At 42.2% G+C, this 20,261-nt stretch overlaps 1 protein-coding gene across 2 annotated transcripts in view; it reads left to right on the top strand.

The window, feature by feature from the left end:
* Positions 1 to 20,261, top strand: part of JMY (junction mediating and regulatory protein, p53 cofactor) — a 104,354-nt gene that overhangs the window by 32,606 nt on the left and 51,487 nt on the right. The window lies entirely within an intron of this gene.

Below are 20,261 nucleotides of genomic sequence, written 5' to 3'. Positions count from 1 at the left end.
TTTTTTTTTTTTTTATTAAAATGATTTACAAATCATAAAAATTCAATCAGACGTGATTCAGTGCTCATAATTTATTCAAACTAAATAGAACATGATCCATACAAATGTAGAAAAGTTGGGATGGTGGCGCTGCAAATTGGATCACCCTTTAGGTGTTCACAGTTCCTGTATAATCACAGGTGTTGGGTAATCTGTTAACAGGAAAAATCCAATCCAGTGGACCTTCCTATAGGAAACACAATCCTTCAGATACCCTATTTAATGGTGCCAATGATATAGCTGTCTCAGAGAGGGTTAATATGGGAGTGTCCTGTGCAGGATCTATTAGTCTAGTGCCTGTAACTATAGAGTGTCAGGTAACGACCTGATTACTATGTATTAACAGTATAGATGCAATATATTTCTGATTACCCAAAAAACAAATATAAAAAGACAGAAAAATATGTGATCTTTAAAACGGTGTGAGCAATGATTTCTGTAGGCAGTTGATAATCTCAAGTGATTAGCTGGGAGTGCTTAAACATACAAAAATGATAAACTAAAAAAGATAAATCTAAATAATTAGTAGCCCCTGTGTAGTGACAGGGTATCTGAGGGGCACTAGGCACCCTGATTAGTGCGTATAATAGAAGTGATATTCTTAGTTTAAGTGTCTATTATCATGAAAAGTAATAGAATGCAACTTGTAGAAAAAAATAAAAAATTAAAAGTATCACTATATTGTAAATAGTAAGTACAAAATTGGTGTGAATAGTGCAACAATGTTGCGATGTGTTTAGGGTTGATAGGGAGCCTCCCAAAATGAACACAGTGAAATGTATATACTTTGTGACATCTAAGTAAAAATAATAAAAAAGTTCATATATGCACACATGTTCTTGCGACTCAGGAAAATAGAAAAAGTGAAAAAATTGGATTAATATGAGGGCTGGTATGCCACACACTTGTTGAACCAAAACAAGATAGTCCTATGTTAACGTTCTTTCATGCGAGTTAACCCTCAATTAACCGGTGACTGGAAGTGCCATTAACGTGCATTGAAGTATCGGTGACAGCTGTGCTCCCCCACATGGGTCCCCACTCACCAGATGTCGTCACAACCCAGGGGGCAAAAAGCGGGTGGTGGTGGTACCTCGGTGTCTGCAAGGTGATGGTCTCCTACGATCAGTCCTCGGGTGTCTCCTTTATCCAGGGATCAGGGGATGCTTGAAATGATTTTACAGGTGTCCGCGTTGGGTCATTCGTTAGACAAAAAATAAAAAGAAAGAGCGCATAGCATAATACGTCTTTATATTGTTAGGGTATACCCAACAAATTGATTTATTAAAAAGGGGAAAATTGATTGGAGTAAATACTCCACGTGAGTGGGTGGGTGTTTCCAAACAAGGAGAGTTGTTTGGAAACACCCATCCAAATTAATCCTCCCACAATCAGGGGGCAGGACACATCTGAAGCAGCTATATTAACCTTGAACGTATGAAGCCTGTCATCGCCTTTGAGAACGTCACATGACGAAACGCGTCAGGTGACCCAGACAGACGCTCATACGCTTGTTCACACGCTACCAGCCAGCACGCTACCTGTCTCAGCTGATCACTGCGCTAGTGCACGCGGACGCCAAGGGAGGATTTCAAGTTGGCTATCCCAGCAGTGAAGCAACAACTAGCAGCAGCAGACAGTGGGCTAGTGCAGCTTGGTGCTTTTTTCTTTTTAAGGTTTATTTTTAATTTTGTTACTGTTTTTAAATACATTGGTCGTTGGAACTCCCTCTGCGCAGGGACTCACGTGGAGTATTTACTCCAACCAATCAATTTTCCCCTTTTTAATAAATCAATTTGTTGGGTATACCCTAACAATATAAAGACGTATTATGCTATGCGTTCTTTCTTTTTATTTTTTGTCTAACGAATGACCCAACGCGGACACCTGTAAAATCATTTCAAGCATCCCCTGATCCCTGGATAAAGGAGACACCCGAGGACTGATCGTAGGAGACCATCACCTTGCAGACACCGAGGTACCACCACCACCCACTTTTTGCCCCCTGGGTTGTGACGACATCTGGTGAGTGGGGACCCATGTGGGGGAGCACAGCTGTCACCGATACTTCAATGCACGTTAATGGCACTTCCAGTCACCGGTTAATTGAGGGTTAACTCGCATGAAAGAACGTTAACATAGGACTATCTTGTTTTGGTTCAAGTGTGTGGCATACCAGCCCTCATATTAATCCAATTTTTTCACTTTTTCTATTTTCCTGAGTCGCAAGAACATGTGTGCATATATGAACTTTTTTATTATTTTTACTTAGATGTCACAAAGTATATACATTTCACTGTGTTCATTTTGGGAGGCTCCCTATCAACCCTAAACACATCGCAACATTGTTGCACTATTCACACCAATTTTGTACTTACTATTTACAATATAGTGATACTTTTAATTTTTAATTTTTTTCTACAAGTTGCATTCTATTACTTTTCATGATAATAGACACTTAAACTAAGAATATCACTTCTATTATACGCACTAATCAGGGTGCCTAGTGCCCCTCAGATACCCCGTCACTACACAGGGGCTACTAATTATTTAGATTTATCTTTTTTAGTTTATCATTTTTGTATGTTTAAGCACTCCCAGCTAATCACTTGAGATTATCAACTGCCTACAGAAATCATTGCTCACACCGTTTTGAAGATCACATATTTTTCTGTCTTTTTATATTTGTTTTTTGGGTAATCAGAAATATATTGCATCTATACTGTTAATACATAGTAATCAGGTCGTTACCTGACACTCTATAGTTACAGGCACTAGACTAATAGATCCTGCACAGGACACTCCCATATTAACCCTCTCTGAGACAGCTATATCATTGGCACCATTAAATAGGGTATCTGAAGGATTGTGTTTCCTATAGGAAGGTCCACTGGATTGGATTTTTCCTGTTAACAGATTACCCAACACCTGTGATTATACAGGAACTGTGAACACCTAAGGGTGATCCAATTTGCAGCGCCACCATCCCAACTTTTCTACATCTTTATTGATCTCATTACTGAGGTTCCTGAGGGAGGCAGCAGCATCAATTTACATCCTAAGCGCGGACTCTCCTTTATTATTATGATCCATACAAAAACCACAGTTAAAAACCCAAGTGTCCAGTTTAATTCTATGTAAATTTCTTATAGTCCATAACGGACCATATGTGAATAAAGTGCGCCGTGCTCATAAACATCCGTAGGGCCTCTTAAAGCGGTTGTAAACTAAAATAAAAACCTGCAAGACAAAGACATAATAAGCTAGTATACTAGTCGTTATGAATTACTTACCTCAGATCGAAGCCGTCCTCGTCTCCCCCCTTCGGCCGCAGACATCTCTCCGGAAGGTTACTTCCGGGTATCGCCGCCCCGGCGCTGTGATTGGTCGGAACGGCGAAGACGTCACTCCGCGGGAGCCATCAAAGCCGGCATTAGCCATTCACAAAACCTGGCATTCTCAGTGCGCCTGCGCCATTGTCTACGGCATGCATGCGCTGTAGACATCGGTGCATTCTTTTTGGGAAATATCTCCTAAACCGTGTAGGTTAAGGAGATATTGCAAACACCTACAGGTACGCCTTAATCTAGGCTTACCTGTAGGTGTAACTTCCCCCAGAGGGTTTACTTCCTCTTTAACAAACTGACGTGATATTTAGTTACACATGTCAAATGCACTTTTGTGTCCCAAAGAAAAGGTCGGCACTCTCACTGTCAGACTCTCCAATCCCAGAAGACACAACTTGTGGAGAAATGCATCGGATGGAGTTAGCGCGTGATGTCATTGTGTACTGGTGTGTTAGCTGGTTTATGCAGCCATACGAACAAGTTGTGTTTTTTGGAGGGGGGGGTGTGTTTCATCTCAATGTAAGTGCAATACATTTAAAAAAAAATAAAAAGTTGATTTTAACGTACTGTACCATGAGGCTTCTTCTCCCTGTTTATGCTCTAAAGCAGGGTTCTTCAAACTTTTCATTTCGAGGGCCACATCGTATATTTTTACACATACTCGCAGGCCAAAACAAATTCTTTATAAATAAATCCGCAGCAGAATAGAATAGAATTTGCCAGGCTGCTGGACGCGGGGCTAGATGGTGCACCTGTATCCTCCTCTTGCAGCTAAATGCTGTAGCCTCTTGCAGCTGGTTAAAATTTCAGTGTGCATTAAAGACTGTCCCCATCAGTCTCCCTGCATATTTATGTCCCTATCACTCATCAGCGTTTCCCTGCTAATTGGTATCCTCATTGTAACCCCCACACATTTGTGTCCCCCATCTCTGTAAATTGGTGTCTCCTATAGAGCCCCGCACATTTGTGTTCCCATGGGAGACCCCCGCTGCACATTTGTGTTATCCTCAGTGCCATCACATCCCCCCTCACGACTGTGTCATCAAACCACCACAATTGTGTCCCCTTCAGTGCCATAACCACCCACAACCATTCCCCCTTCAGTGCCACGACCCCCCCAGGAGTCTGCGCTGAAATACCTCATTGGTTGAGGCCAGATGTCGGGAGTGGTTGCGGGGCTTGCGTAAGGTTTACCCCCCCCCCCCCTTCATGACCGGGCCATTTTTTTGTGATACAGCACTGCATTAACTGACAATTGCACGGTCATGCAACACAGAACCCAAATATTTATTTATTTATTTATTTTTTCACAAAGCTTTCTTTTGGTGGTATTTGATTACCACCGCATTTTTTTTTATTTATTTTTTTGCACTATAAACAAAAAAGACTGCCAAATTTTGATTTGTCCAAAAAAAAAACTATTGTTTTACATAAAATCATATCCAATTTAAAAAAAAAAAAATTCTTCATAAATTTAGGCCACTATATATTCTGCTACAATTTTTTTTGTAAAAAAAAAAAAGATTCCAATGAGCGTATATTGGTTTGCGCAAAAGTTAGCTTTTACAAACTATGTATGTATATACTGGATTTTTTTTTGCCTTAATACTAGTAATGGTGGTGATCAGCAACTTGTAGTGGCACTGCGATATTGCGGCAGACAATTGGACACTGACACTTTGGAGCGAGTGATCCGTGCTAAAAAATATGCACTGTCACTGTACTAATGACACTGACTGGAAAAGAGTTAAACATCTCGGGCGATCAAAGTCTGCTTTTACTAAGGAAAGTGATGGCATTTATTGCTTGCCTTGCATGGACACGAAATCCATCACTTTCCCTCTCTTGTGTCTCTGCATGACGAGTGGCGGGTGACGGCTGACAGCCATTACCCAGCATTCGCAGAACGTCTTCTGCTGTGAGTAATCGCGGCAGAAGCGGCCTGCGGAAGTGCAGAATGGCATATATATCAGGGTCGGGAAGTGGTTAAGAAGCACTTTTAGCACTGGAGCACTTTTTTTACTGGAGCACTTTTTCTACTGATGTTTATGCGCATGGAGCAATTTATTCACATATGATCTGAGATTGACTACATATTATAATTATGTTCCATATAATTTAAACTGGACACTTGAGTTTTTAACTTTTTTTTTGTATGGATCATGTTTTATTTAGTTTGTATGAATTATGAGAACTGAATCATGTCGGTTTACATAGTTACATAGTTAGTCAGGTTGAAAAAAGACACAAGTCCATCCAGTTCAACCACACAAAAAAAAACAAACAAACAAAATAAACACAATGCAATCCCATACACCCAACTCCATACCCACAGTTGATCCAGAGGAAGGCAAAAAACCCCAGCAGAGCATGATCCAATTTGCTGCAGCAGGGGAAAAAATTCCTTCCTGATCCCCCTGAGAGGCAATCTGATTTACCCTGGATCAACTTTACCGATAAAATGTTAGTACTCAGTTATATTCTGTACATTTAGGAAAGTATCCAGGCCTTTCTTAAAGCAATCTACTGAGCTGGCCAGAACCACCTCTGGAGGGAGTCTGTTCCACATTTTCACAGCTCTTGCTGTGAAGAAACCTTTCTGTATTTGGAGGTGAAGTCTCTTTTCCTCTAGACTTAGAGAGTGCCCCCTTGTCCTTAGGGTTGACCGTAAATTGAATAACTCAAGACCAAGTTCACTATATGGACCCCTTATATATTTGTACATGTTGATCATATCCCCCCTTATTCTCCTCTTCTCAAGAGCGAATAAATTCAGTTCCTCTAATCTTTCCTCATAGCTGAGCTCCTCCATGCCTCTTATCAGTTTGGTTGCCCTTCTCTGCACTTTCTCCAGTTCCCAGATATCCTTTTTGAGAACTGGGGCCCAAAACTGAACTGCATATTCCAGATGAGGTCCTACTAATGATTTGTACAGGGGCAAAATTATATCTCTCTCTGGAGTCCATACCTCTCTTAATACAAGAAAGGACTTTGCTCGCTTTGGAAATCGCAGCTTGGCATTGCATGTTATTATTGAGCTTATGATCTACCAAGACCCCCAGATCCTTCTCCACTACAGATCCCCCCAGTTGTACTCCCCCTAGTATGTATGATGCATGCATATTCTTAGCCCCCAAGTGCATAACTTTACATTTATCTACATTAAACCTCATCTGCCACTTAGTCGCCCAATTAGACAGAGCATTGAGGTTGGCTTGTAAATTGGCGACATCCTGTAAAGACGTTCTTCCACTGCATAGCTTGGTGTCATCTGCAAAGACAGAAATGTTACTTTTGATCTCAGACCCAATATCATTTATAAATATATTAAAAAGTAAGGGTCCCAGCACTGAACCTTGGGGTACACCACTGATAACATTGGACCATTCAGAGTAAGAATCATTGACCACGACTCTCTGAATTCTGTCTTTCAGCCAGTTTTCTATCCATTTACAAACTGATATATCCAATCCTGTAGACCTTACCTTACACATGAGCCGTGTGTGCGGAACTGTATCGAGCGCTTTTGCAAAATCCAAGTATATCACGTCCACAGCCACTCCTCTGTCCAATGTTTTACTTACCTCTTCATAAAAGGAAATCAGGTTTGTCTGACAACTTCTGTCTTTCATGAATCCATGTTGTCTGCTGCTTAAATCGTTTTTTTCCTGCAAGAACTCATCCATGTGGTCTTTTATTAAACGTTCCAGTATCTTCCCAACTATAGAAGTTAGACTAACCGGTCTATAGTTACTTGGCAAAGACTTTGTTCCCTTTTTAAATATAGGCACCACATTGGCTCTACGCCAATCCAGTGGTACTATTCCTGTCATTAATGAGTCCCTAAATATTAGATACAGTGGCTTTGAAATTACAGAGCTCAATTTATTTAGGATCCGTGGGTGGATGCCATCTGGTCCAGGTGCTTTATCCACCTTTATTCTGTCTAAATATTTCTGGACCATATCCCTTTTGAGCCATTGTGGATTTGGGGCTGTGTTACTCCCACCCCCATTTTGGACATGAGCCAAAAATGATTGAAATTTTATGAAGTGCATATCATTTTGATTTGATAGGACGCTTTTTTTTTTACATAGTATCTTCTAATGCATTTCAATGGGTGGCTGTACTTAGCGGCTTTGGTGCCCGGTACTGTCAGGATGCAGGCTCTGTTTGCTGTGCAGCTGCGTGGATGAAGCCTGATGTATATGGTAACACATACCCTAGAAATATATTTTATGTTCTTTTATTAGAATACAATTACATATGGGAATGTGACATCCTGTGTGATGTATATTATTATTAGTTATGTAGGTTGTAGTTAGCTGCTGTTTTATAGTCTAATTCCAATGAAGATACTTGAATGCCACAGTTTACATTGTTTGGTATCATGAGCTGCTTGGTTGCAGCCAGGCTGGGGTGTGCCCTCTGCTCGAGGAATGCTGGCAGACTTAGCAGCCGCATTACAAGTAACAATGAGGGATGGGAATGTGGAAGAGAAAACGCTTTTATATTTATTTTTTGTTCTGCAACTATAGACTTGCTGGGTGTTTTAACACATTTGACATCTTTATACTAAATTGAAGCTATAGTTGAAAACAAACACATTTTAGACCTGATGTTGTACAGATGGTGTGTACAGTCCACTGCCAGCAGCCTGTCCAAATCAGCAACAGGCAGAAATATGATTTGACTGTACCCGCATCCGAGTGGTACTCTTGTACATGCCAAATGCTAACAGGGACATATTGCCCCATACACAGAAGGTATACAGGCACCACCAAGTGCTATAGCTTCTCTTTAATTTCTCCAGAGTACCTCTGAATTTTATTAACTTTGTGGTAATGGAAGCATAGGTAAGCCTCTGATTGCATCCCACAGTGCTGTAAGGTGCCTTTCTCTGGGCCTGGGCATTAGTATGGGTGTGAGGGAAAAGGGAAGGTGTTCAAAATCCAATGGAAAAAAGGTATCCGAGCTGGATGAACAGCTTTTGGAAATTGGATACACGCTTTCAGTCATGTGGTGTTCTCTGGAAGGGCCTAAGGTGAGTGCCTGGCACCTTTTTATTGTACCGCGTGTCTGTGTTTTTTTTATTAATTTTTTTTGTAAAACTGGTATACTCTAAGGCTCCATTCACACCTAGGCGTATTGTCGCCTGTAGCGCGACGCTATGGGGTGATTTAACATTGTCGGCTATGGAGACGGTTCACATCTCCACGCCGAAACGCCGTACGCCTGAAGCTCAAAACAAGTCCCGGACCTTTTTTTCAGGCGGCTTTCGGCATAGCCGACAATGTTGATCACCCCTCCGGCGTATGTTGGGCTTAAAAAACGACACGTTTTGACGCGGCAAATCGCGGGACAAAAGGCCGCAATTTGTCGCGGCAAATCGCGGTAACATACGCCACGTTCAGGTGTGAATGCAGCCTAAATAATATAGTATGCTAAATGAAGATAGACAAGTCAATTTAAGTTGTAACAATTAAGATATATTTTTTTTTTTTTTTTTGTAGAAAGAGATTTATGGCGTACCTGTATAAGGCATTTTTATTTGAGGTATAGCTGTATGCAACAGGGCACTGTTTAAAGTGGTTGTATACCCCGATTTGTGATTTTTACCTAGAGGTAAGTCTATAATAAGGCTTACCTGTAGATAAAATGAATATCTCCTAAACGTGCACCATTTAGGGGTCATTCAACCTGCATGCATGACGTCAGCAGCACATGTGCTCTGAAGGTTCAGCGTATCATGCCGGAACCAAGGTCTCCCGTGCACATGCGCATCAGATGCCAGGGGAACATGGCAGCCCCTTCAGCAGTGACCAGGCACCGCTGCGGGGGGCTTCGTTCTAAGGTATTTCATAGTGTGCTAGTATTTATCTTGAAGGTTTTTTGTTCTTGTTTTTTTCCCCAGCGGGTCATCGCTTTTAACCTGGCTTCACACTATAGTGATGTGACAACCAGTGCAATGCCAGCGCCGGTTCCCGCCTCCCGCAGGCAGTTTACACTGCCCTCTGCGAACCGATGCGGGTGTCAATACAATGTTAATGATACCCCCAGGCTGTCGATTCAGACAGGAACACCCATGCAATCCGATTGCAGTGCGGGGGGAAAAAAAGGCCCTGCACGTTTTGTTTTATGTGAATCTAATGCAAGTTCAGCCATACAACTGTGTGGCTGAACTCGCATTGCACAGACATCGCAAGTGATCGGCACAGCAGTGCGATGTCTGTGCTTGCAATAGTGTGAACCTGGGCTTAGCGTGTCTTTATTTTAAAGGGGAGTTCCAGCCATTTGTATGTTTATTAAAAGTCAGCAGCAACAAAAAGTGTAGCTGCTGGCTTTTAATAAACAGACACTTACCTGCTCCAGCGACGTGCCGGACGGGGCTCCGCTCCTCTCCCCCCCCCTCCCCGGCCGGCGTCTTCATTCTCAGTGTGGGCACCCGGCCGTGACAGCTTTCGGCTTCAGGGCCGGGCACCCACTGCGCATGCGCGAGCGGCACGGCCTGGCGCCGCGCCGTGTAATTGGCCAGGAGATCGCCTAGGACCTGTGACGTGTCCTAGGCGATCGCCTACAGCAGCCCCTTCCTGAAGGCGATTAAGCTTAGTCGCCTACAGGAAGGAGGAAGTGGGACAGGAAGTCCCACTCTTGCTGAAGCCCCCACTCCCCCCCAAAAAAATTACATGCCAAATGTGGCATGTAAGGGGGAGAGGAGTGGGTTAAGAGGAAGTTCCAAATTTGGGTGGAACTCCTCTAAGTATTCTGTAGGCTCTCATTGCTGGTCTCTTTATGAAAATATTAGAACTAGGAAGAGAGAAGGTTCCCACTGTGTTATTAAAAATAGAAACATTTTTATTAAATAACACTTTTTTATTATGCGATATCAAACCATTATAGAAAAACTGATCAAATTGAAAACAAATCATATTAACCTACCACAGACTTCTAGAAGTATGCATGCTCCATGTCTGTGTGTTTCCATGCACTAGTTGTGCAGCCTGTGGATTTCTGAGCAGTGTAGTTCATTCCTCTAGTTTATCATCTCCTCTCCACATGGCCATCCCCAGAAAACAGACTCGCTTTCCAAGGAATGTAATCAATCAGTGCTAGACTCCAATAGCTGTACAATAACCTTTCAGGCAATTTCAGTACATTTAGTATTAGCGGTTAACTACAAATGGCATGTGTTACAGATGTACAGGCAAACCACTGACTGGTTTCATCAAGACGTGAAACTCCGATAAGAATCCCTCTGTATTTAAAGGACTAGTTCACTTTTTCAGAAAAAAATAAACACATATTTTTGCAGAGCATTTTTTCCTGCAGCAGCCTGGCAAGCATTGCACTTGTGATCAGTGGAGGAGGGGGGCAATGTCAGGCTTCTGCAGACAAGCCCTGCAGATTTCTGCCTCTACTTTCATACATGCTGACTGTTTGAAAGTTGCAGGGTTTGTGAATGAACTATAAAGAGTGCTCATCAGCGTCCCTCGCAGTCCATTCAGAACTACAAGCCGCCAGTAGATTTCAAGTAAAAATTCCCACCTGAACCAGTGAATGAAATTGCAGTTAAACTGCGGCCAGACACGTGAACTGAGCCTGAGGAGTAGTACTTTAGAAGACTTTTGCCTCTTCATTAGTATACCCAATATGGGCAATGCTGCGAGATCTGCTTTAGTGATCTCAGCCTGTGTATCTGATTAAGATGAACACCCCATTTAATAGTAAAATTCTGTTCTGTCTGGATCACAATTTATACATTGTTCTACCCATGTAAAGGGACTAATATAAAACGAGAACTTTCATACATTCTGTGAAAAAAGATACAAATAGTGTGGACACTGAAGAATATTATTATATTGCCGGTGTTCAGCGCTGAGACTTCCTCGCATATATATGGATCTAGTATATTAAAGCGGAGTTCCACCAAAAAAAAAAATATGAAATGTTAGCAGCTACAAATTCTGCATCTGCTGACTTTTAATATTTGGACACTTGCCTGTCCAGGGCGCCCGCAATGTCAGCACCCGAAGCCGATCTGGCTCTCAGGTGGAGGCGCTGCTAATTTCGGTAAGGGAATCAGAAAGTGAAGCCTTGTGGCTTTACTTCCTGGTTCCCTACTGCGCATGCACTAGTTGCGTTGCGCTATCTCACTGGTCTTTGCTGTCTTCTGGGACCTGACGTAGATCACCACGGTTACAGCGGCGATCTATGTCCGGAAGTGGGAGCAAATGCCTGTGTCAGACAGGTATCTGCTTCCCCCTGATAGGTGCCAAATGTGACACCATGGCGGGGGTTCCGAAAAGCGGAAGTTCCATTTTTGGGTGGAACTCCTCTTTAAGCAGTCAGTGCTATGGTGTATATGTGTGGTTGTCTGGAACAACATTGCTCAGTTTTTATACAGCAAGTCCATGGTGGTGATTCATTATTTGTTTTTCTATTGTATTGTTTTTTTCTATTATTTTTTGTGATATTATAGTATTTTATTTATTTTTTTAATAAAGAACATATCTTTATTTATTTGATAATACGATGGGGACCATTTCTTTTTCTATTTACAACATTTTCAATACGTTTCCATTTCCGTGTAAAATTTGTGTAAATTTTTTTGGAAGGGTTGCTTTTGTTAGGTCGTCTCTCTTTCTGAAAATGCTGGTTTGTTTCCTGTCTGTGGCTTTAGTGATCTTGAGTTACTGATGCCATAAGTCAGGGCTTGACAAATTTGCTCAAAATCTAGGAGCCAGCTAAAAAAGTTAGGAGCCAGGAACGCGCACCGTCCCGCCGATCTCGCTCGCAGAAGCAAACGCATACGTGAGTAGCGCCCGCATATGAAAGCGGTGTTCAAACCACACATGTGAGGTATCGCCGCGATTGGTAGAGCGAGAACAATAATTCTAGCCCTAGACCTCCTCTGTAACTCAAAACATGCAACCCGTAAAAAAAAAAATTGTAAACATTGCCTATTGAGATTTTAAAGGGTAAAAATTTGTCACCATTCCACGAGCGTACGCAATTTTGAAGCGTGACATGTTGGGTAAAAAAATGGGGCTACCTTTACTGTTGTCTTATTTTTTTATAAAAAAAAAGTGTATTTTCCAAAAAAGTGCGCTTGTAAGACCGTTGCTCAAATACGGTGTGATAGAAAGTATTGCACCGACCGCCATTTTATTATCTAGGGCGGGGATATGCAATTAGCGGACCTCCAGCTGTTGCAGAACTACAAGTCCCATGAGGCATAGCAAGACTCTGACAGCCACAAGAATGACACCCAAAGGCAGAGGCATGATGGGAGTTGTAGTTTTGTAACAGCTGGAGGTCCACTAATTGCATATCCCTGATCTAGGGTGTTAGAACCCCTAAACAATTATATATATTTTTTATTCTAAGTAAAGGGAAAAAGGAGATGGGCTCCATTAGCATTGCTGGTTGTCTTGTCATACCAACGGCCACCACAAGAGGGCGCCAGGTTCCAGAAGGAAGCATAGGACTGCAGAAAGCCACAAAGCCACGGCCTCAATTACCGGCCGGCATGGCCCAACGCGATCGTGGCGGGGGGGGGGGGGGGGGGGGGTGCGCACGGAGACACAGGATACCCCAGGTCGCAAATGTGACATGCTTCTGGGTCAGTGCTTCACTGCTACTTCATTTATTATGGTGTCTGAAATTGTTAAAGCTGGAAAATCTAACAGGAATTTGATACATTTGTTCTGAGCAGCGCTTCTTTTCCACTTCTGTTCTGTATAGAGTGCTATTTTTTTTGAATACTTGTGAAGTTTAGAAGTAATCTTATCACTGTGTGTTGGGGCTCGTTTACATTTGCATGAGTTCTACGAAGGGATCTGCGGTAGATTGCTTTTCTGATGGCTGTACAGGAGTGGTGACACCCTCTGAATTACTATTTTTTTTTTTTTTTGTTAGCCAGGTTTTTCTTAACCACTTGCCGACCACCCCATATCAGATTTAATGCTTCAAGGCGAACGTTCTGTGCAGAATCGTGGACATGTGCGCGTGTATGTGATTCTGCACTTCCGCCTAGGGGGCGTACACGGCTTCTGCTGTGACTTGTTGCAGCAGAAGCCGATCAGTGGGTGGCGACCAATGGATATCCACCAGCGCCCACCGATCGTCGGGAGAAAACACAGAATGGAGCTCTGCCCTATGTAAAAAAGACAGGGGAAGTGCTGGATTTTGTGTCCCTGGAAAGCAGGGAATAAAATCAATCACTTCCCTTTAGTAAAAGCACCACACACAGTACACAAACACTGGCTAGGCACACCTTTTAACCCTTTTGATCGTCCTAGCTGTTTAACACCTTCCCAGCTAGTGTCAGTACAGTGACAGTGCATATTTTTTTAGCACTGATCATTGTATTGATAACTAGATTGTGATTAACCAGTTCTAGGTACACACCTCATATCCAGATCCTGAGTATACACTAGTAGAAAAACAATGGATGGGAGGAGAAACTCCCATAAATCAAGTAAGATTTTTTTTTTTTTTTTTTTTTTTAGGATATGCCACCAAAACAAGCTGTATTTGTGGTTAATTGGGATACAGCGGTGCAACCATGGACCTAGTATTTCCCTTGAATGGATCGCAGTTGGTGGGAGTACTGGCTGCTGTATGTGGCAGGAGGTATAATTTTCACATGTGTACAGTTTTATCTGCCCACTGTGTTATTTTGAGGTGGGTGGTTGGGCAGCAGTAAAACCACAGCTCAACTGCCTATTTTTACCGCCCCGACCACAAGTGTAAACAAGCCCTTCATGTTTTCAAGAAATTGGTCCCTATGTTCATTTTTATATGTAAATAAGTTTAGCCATTGTTACTGCATACTTCTGTCCTTGCATTTCTAGTCCTTGCAGGGCTGTACATGTTCTTTTTTCAATGCAAGTCTTTGGATCTGCTGACCCAATGATAACCATGATAACCCAATGATATATATATAATAATATATAAAAAAAAAACTACTGACCCAATGGTAACAATGCATGTTTTACATGTAGCTGATGTCTTACTTCAAGCTAGGAGGCAGAGTGCAGAAAAGTTTCATAAAGACATGGATGACCGAGTTTGGAGTGGAAGACTTTGACTGCACAGAGTCCTGACTTCAACCCGATAGAACACCTTTGGGATGATTTAGAGCGGAGACTGTGAGCCAGGCCTTCTTGTTCAACATCCGTGCCTAACCTCACCAATGTGCTTCTAGAAGAATAGTCAAACATTCCCGTAGACACACTCCTAAACCTTGTGGACAGCCTTCCCAGAAGAGTTGAAGCTGTTATAGCTGCCAAGGGTGGGCCAACTTAATATTGAACCCTACTAACTAAGACTGGGATGCCATTAAATTTCATGTGCGTGTGTACAGGCAGGTGCCCCAAAATTTTGGTAATATAGTGTATGTAACTATATACATAGTTATTTTCAGGGCCGTCTTTAACCACTTAACCCCCGGACCATATTGCTGGTCAAAGACCAGAGCACTTTTTGCGATTCGGCACTGCGTCGATTTTACTGACAATTGCGCGGTCGTGCGACGTGGCTCCCAAACAAAATTGGCGTCCTTTTTCACCACAAATAGAGCTTTCTTTTGGTGGTATTTGATCACCTCTGCGGTTTTTAGTTTTTGCACTATAAACAAAAATAGAGCGACAATTTTGGAAAAAAATTATATTTTTTACTTTTTGCTATAATAAATATCCCCCAAAAACATATAAAAAAAAATGTTCCTCAGTTTAGGCCGATACGTAGTCTTCTACATATTTTTCGTTTAAAAAAAAAACGCAATAAACGTTTATTGATTGGTTTGCGCAAAAGTTATAGCGTTTACAAAATAGGGGTACTTTTATGGCATTTTTATTAATATTTTTTTTTTTTTTACTAGTAATGGCGGCGATCAGCTTTTTTTTTTTTTTTTTGGTACTGCGACATTATGGCGGAAACTTTTGACACATTTTTGGGACCATTGGCATTTTTATAGCGATCAGTGCTATAAAAATGCATTGGATTACTATAAAAATGCCACTGGCAGTGAAGGGGTTAACACTAGGGGGCGGGGAAGGGGTTAAGTATGTTCCCTGGGTGTGTTCTAACTGTAGGGGGGGTGGACTGACATGGGGAAATGTCGGATCTTCTGTTCATACATTGTATGAACAGAAGATCAGCATTTCTCTCCCGGACCGGGAGCTGTGTGTTAACACACACAGTTCCCGGTCCTCGCTCTGTAACGAGCGATCGCGTGTACCCGGCAGCGATCGCGCCCGTCAGGCACGGGAGTCGGGGGCGGGCGCCCCTATTGGCTGCTGGGCGAGGTGACGTATAGCTACATGCTCTCGCCCAGCAGAGCCTACCTGCCGCCGTAGAACTTTGGCGGCTGGTCGGCAAGCAGTTAAGGCAGGGCAAAAGGGGAAGCTGCCCTGGGCCCTGTCATTGTTGGGCCCAAAGAAGCTGCCTCATACTTTCCAACTATCCTGGTTTGAATTCCCTTGTCCCTTAAAGTTTTAGTTCTTTGCTGTGTCCCGATATCTCAGTGTGAAGTTCCGTTACTAATGCTGCCCGACTCTGCCCTATTTTTGTGTACGGATGACTCGCCTGCAGACCCTGTGTTTACATGTAAATAACCGGAATTCATATGTAAATAGCGGCATCCGGTGGCATTGATCTGTATAACATGCCCCCTAAAGGTCATACCCACCATCACCTACACTGAATGCTGCTGGATCCCTAGGAGTTTTCTGTCTATTGATGTGTCCGCTCACCTCCCCAGGCCATGGTGTAAAGGGAGTGAAGAGATGATCTGCTGTAACCTCTAGCAACTAATTAGTGAGCCGTAATGTGTGCTGTAATCTCTAGAAACCAGTAGTCAGTAAACGGTAATGATATGGTGTAACCTCTGGCATCCAATTGCTGCCTGATCTGATACAGTAAACTGATTTGAGTCTAGATGCTGTTTATTGTATGTCTCATGTGCAGGTGGAGAGTGAAATTGGGAGGCCCCAAGAAAATTTTTGCCCAGGGTCCAATCAATATTAAAGACGGCCCTGGTTATTTTTAAGGTATCCCACTCAACTATACTCTCCTCCTGACATGCAACCATGTGTGTTCACTTCCACTGTCATAGCAGCTGCTGAGCCTCTGAACGTCCGTTTAGCAGCAGCAGTGTACATGGGGTTTAAGGCTGCATTCACACCTAGGCGTTTTGTCGCCTGAAGCGCGACGCTACAATACGCTGGAGGGGAAAAATAACATTGTCTATGGAGATGGTTCACATCTCCACGCCGAATGCCTGAAGCAAGTCCCGGACCCTTTTTTTGTTGCGCGTATCGGGCGGCTTCGGCGTTTTCCATAGCCGACAATGACCTATACAAAACCGCGGTTAAAAGCGTCGCGTTTTGTCGGGGCAAATCGCGGTACAAAACGCCCCAATTTGTCGCAGCAAATCTTGGTACAAAACGCAGCAAATCGCCTATGCAAAGGTGTGAATGCAGCCTAAGAGCATATGCCTGTAAACTCCTGAAAAAGTCCTAGTGTGCATGGACACATTGGCTAACATGGAGGGGAGTTTCCAGGTAGAAAAAATTAGGCTGCATTCACACCTGAGCGTTTTCAGCTCCTAAAACGCTCAAATTGCCTGAAAAACGCACAAGCAAAATCCCATTCATTTCAATGGCACCTGTTCACATCCTGAGCATTTTGTCACCTGAAGCAAAATGCCTGAAAAACGCCTTAAGCTCAAAAAGAACATGAGCTTCTTTTGGCCAGATTACAGATTTTTTTTTTTTTTTTTTTTTTTTTTTTTTAGCTTTTTACATTGGTGACCTGTACAAAATCGCTGTAAAAACACGTGACTTTGAAACGCTTGGGTGTGAATGCAGCCTAAGAGCTCAAAAGCCTGTAGGGGCAGCTTTGTTGAGTTTCTTTTGAGCTGCAGTGTGCATTAACCCTTATAAATTTTAATACAAAGCAAGGTACTTGCAGGTACAGTGCACAAACTATATTGCAGTGGCAGACTTGCTAAAAGTGGTTGTAAACTTCAGACATGAAATGTGAACAGAACATATCCCTCTATAGTGTGTAGGTGTCTCAGTTAAGAGCTGATTGACATCAAAACAGCTCTGTTCCCGTGTGCTCTATAATGAGGGACTGTCCTGTCCTTCCAATCAGCTCTGAGACCTCTTCTTACTGAGCTCTGCAGAGTGTATTTTTAGCTCTACGCCCCCTGTTTTCTGACAGCTCAGACAAGCTTTATAAATTCTTCACTTTGACTGGGTGTAGAGAATACTGCAGATAAACAGGTACAACGGAGGATCTGTTTAATCTCTGTGTACCACCTGAGGCCAGTCACTTCGCTGGATGTATGTAAGCGTTTACAACCACTTTTAACCGCTTGCTGACCAGCCTACGACGATGTATGTTGGAACAATAGCACGGCTGCGCAAATGGGCACACAGGTACGTCCCCTTTAAATCGCGGCTTGGATAGTATTATTCCATGGAGGTAAGGAAGCGGTGAAACCCTACAAAGAATCCCTGATACCACATCATTAAATGCGGCCAAAAGGCTGATTCCAAAGAAATGGCAGGAGGTGGAGTGTCCATTTATTGGGGAGTGGATCGACTCGGTAGAAGAAACGTATAGTATGGAAGGACTAAAGAACAGCATAGAGGAGGGAAAAACAGGATATAAAGAGAAATGGCAAAAATGGAAGGAATTCAAGAAAACCTGGAGCTATGCGGAAAACCTAAGGATTAAGACTTGAATAGGGGCCAGGGTAAGAAGGAACAATATTGAAAGGGTGCAAGTGTAGCAACGTGGAGGTAGCAGGGGAAGGGATGGGGGGGGGGGGGGGAGTGGGATGTGATAAAATAGGGAGCAGCTTATTTAATATTTGTTTTTTCTTCTCTAAATGTCTGTATATGGTCACATAAAAGAAAAAAAAAACGTGGCTTAGTGGGCACGTGTCGCCGGCGGGGGGCGAGCCCACCACGCACTCCGTAACCGTGCCCACGGGTCCCGCGGACCCTATGTCCGCCGGTGTCCCGCGATCGTGACACAGAGCTGCAGAATGGGGAAAATGCCTATGTAAACAAGGCATTTCCCTGTTCTGCCTAGTGACATGACAGGGATCTACTGCTCCCTGTCATCGGGTGCAGTGATCGCTGTCATGTCAGTGGTAGCCCACCCGCCCCCCACAGTTAGAATCACTCCCTAGGACACACTTAACCCATTGATCGCCCTCCTGGCTTTTAACCCCTTCCCTGCCAGTGTCATTTACACAGTAATCCGTGCATTTTTAAAGCACTGATCGCTGTATAAATGACAGTGGTCCCAAAATAGTGTCAATTGTCTGACGTGTTTTCCATAATGTCGCAGTCACGATAAAAATCACAGATCGCTGCCATTACTATTAAAAAAAAAAAATGCCATAAATCTATCCCCTATTTTGTAGATGCGATAACTTTTGTGCAAACCAATCAATATATATATATATATATATATATATATATATATATATATATATATATATATATATATATATATATATATATATATAATATATATATAGTAAATAAAAATGTAGAATACATATCGGCCTAAACTTAGAATTTTTTTTTATATATATTTTTGGGGTATATTATAGCAAAAAGTAAAAAATATTGCTTTTTTTTTTTTAATTGTGGCTCTTCTTTTGTTTATAGCGCAAAACATGAAAATAGCAGAGATGATCAAATTCCACCAAAAAAAGGGACGTAAATATTGTTTGGGTGCCATGTCACACGTCCGCGCAATTGTCAGTTAAAAATACGCACTGTTGTATCGCAAAAAGTGCTCTGGTCAGGAAGGGGGTAAATTCTTCCGGGGCTGAAGTGGTTAAAGTGGGATTGTTTTTGTATGTCACAGTTAAAAGAAGTAAGAGAGATTCTTATCATCAGAATGTTGAGTGGGGCTTTCTATATTGATATCACACGTCTGTTTCTTCTATCTGTCGGCTGACATCATTTTTTTTTCATGGCATTTTCATCAAAGACTGATTTTGTTTATTTTCGCACAATATCTAGCAGCGTTTGATTTTGTCTCCCCTAAGATACATATTGTAATCTCATTATGTAAGAAATATGGGCCTTACTAGGATTGTCCTAGTTGTGTCAAGTAGTTATTGCCTTTGATGTCTCATTTCCTCATCTCTTTTGGATTCAGGTTGACAACACAAGCAAGATTTTTCAGAATGGCATATTGAATTAAAATTCTTTTACATCTTAGAAGAAGAAAGCCTAAAAAATAAGCGTATCATTATAGGTGTTCAGCGTTGGAAGGAAGTTCTAACATGTAATGGAGGCTTTCAATGTCGATGCGCACATTTAATTAACTCTATAAGTCTTGGATGTGACAAGCTCATTTCTTCTTACTGTGATTGGTAGACGGCCTTATGCCGCATACACACCATCACTTTATGTGATGAAAAAAAACGACATTTTCTGTGAAGTAAAAAACAACGTTTTTGAAACTTCAATTTTCAAAGACGAAGTTGCCTACACACCATTGTTTTTCTCACAATGTTCTAGCAAAGCGAGGTTACGTTCACCACGTTTTTCCATTGAAACTCGCTTCATAGCTAGCTTCTGGGCATGCGCGGGTGTAAAAACGTTGTTTTAAACAACGTTTTTTTGCTACACACGGTCAATTTCTGTGAAGTGAAAAACAACACATAAAATTGAAGCATGCTTCAATTTTTTTTGGTCGTTTTTCAGAAGACATAAACAACGTTATCCCCCACACACGGTCATTTAAAGTGACGTTTTTAAAAACGTAATTTTTTTTCATCACATAAAGTGATGGTGTGTACGCGGCATTAGAGTTGTGTTGGCTAATAGCTGA

The sequence above is a fragment of the Rana temporaria genome, chromosome 1 (genome assembly GCF_905171775.1).
Source record: "Rana temporaria chromosome 1, aRanTem1.1, whole genome shotgun sequence".
NCBI lineage: Eukaryota > Metazoa > Chordata > Amphibia > Anura > Ranidae > Rana > Rana temporaria.
This window is presented reverse-complemented; position numbering and strand designations above follow the sequence as displayed.